Here is a 1,185-nt window from a genome sequence, read left to right as displayed (position 1 = left end):
GATTGTTTTTTTTTTATTATTATTATTTTTTTTCCAAACGTGAAGGGAATGAAACATGCTGGATACGTCAGATATTGCAAAAGGCAAAGCAATCTCCATCTCTGGGACCAGCAGCCATCTCTTAAGCTTGTCCATAAGCGAGCTGTAATCTTTAAAGGGGGAAAAAAAAAAAAGAAATCTAGGCAAGCTTCTCAGGCTGTATTTGGCTGCTAACACACCTGGTTTATGTTTTAATAGGTAGTTGCATTGTATTGATTCAGGGTACATCATTGATGTTGAAAGTTAATAACGCTCAAATTATATCTATCTGCCTACGTACATAATTGCATACACAGTATAACACTGTAAGAATTTGCATTTTGCTGCACATTCTTTGTTCATAAATCTTTTAACACATTGAATTGTTCCTTTGAAGAAAATGCTATTGAACCACATGTTTAAGGAAAAGATGCTTCTAAACTATATGTTTAAGCAATGAAATTGTTGAGTGAAATACAGGTTTCTTTGTATCTCACACAAACCTTGCCATACGCCAATCTTAACCTGCACATCCGAAATGCCTCTGTTTTTTTTCCTTTCTCCCAGTCAGAAGGCAGAAATATGTGACCTGCTGAGCGAGGTGGGTACTTTTTGGTAAGTATGTTTAGATATGATCTCCAGATACATGTACCGTACTTTCAAATTCTTGGGATGCTAATTGAGCTAGCAAACAACAAACCAGCTGAGCGTTTCAGCTCCTTCTCTGTTTAACACGCGCTTAATACAGAATTATATTGTAGCCATCCATCTAGGGAACAATATAGCCGAGGAGTCAACAACAACGTTAAACCCAGATCATACTTGCTGCCTTACATCAGACCCCTCTTCCTTTTTGCGCTTCTAAAAATGAACTCTTTAAAGAGATTTTTTGATCTCTGAGCGTTATAAAAAATAATTAGCAGAATCAGAAGCGGACAGAAAGTTCCAAACAACCGGTCTAAATATTTCATATTCCCACTTATAATTCTAGCCCGTCACTTGTAAAAAGGAACCATCCCCTACTTATTCTTTGGATGTTTTAAAATACAGAAGGATGGATTATTGAGGCTGGCAGCTCCTATTTTTCCAGGGCCTGCCTTTGAGGTGACAGAAATAGAGACTGAACTATGAGGAAAAAAACCAAAGCCAAATAACTCCAACAACACC

The 1,185-nt window shown here is 37.2% G+C and overlaps 1 long non-coding RNA gene across 1 annotated transcript in view; it reads left to right on the top strand.

Annotated features, from left to right (window-relative positions):
* Nucleotides 1-25: 25 nt before the first annotated feature.
* The window catches only part of LOC104912866, a 27,705-nt gene continuing 26,545 nt past the window's right edge, over nucleotides 26-1,185 (top strand). The window contains exon 1 of the long non-coding RNA XR_004161084.1: nucleotides 26-633. This is a non-coding gene — a long non-coding RNA (uncharacterized LOC104912866). The remainder of the gene's footprint in view (nucleotides 634-1,185) is intronic.

The sequence above is a fragment of the Meleagris gallopavo genome, chromosome 12 (assembly GCF_000146605.3).
Source record: "Meleagris gallopavo isolate NT-WF06-2002-E0010 breed Aviagen turkey brand Nicholas breeding stock chromosome 12, Turkey_5.1, whole genome shotgun sequence".
NCBI lineage: Eukaryota > Metazoa > Chordata > Aves > Galliformes > Phasianidae > Meleagris > Meleagris gallopavo.
The sequence above is the reverse complement of the archived record's forward strand: the minus strand, read 5'-3'. Positions and strand labels throughout refer to the sequence as shown.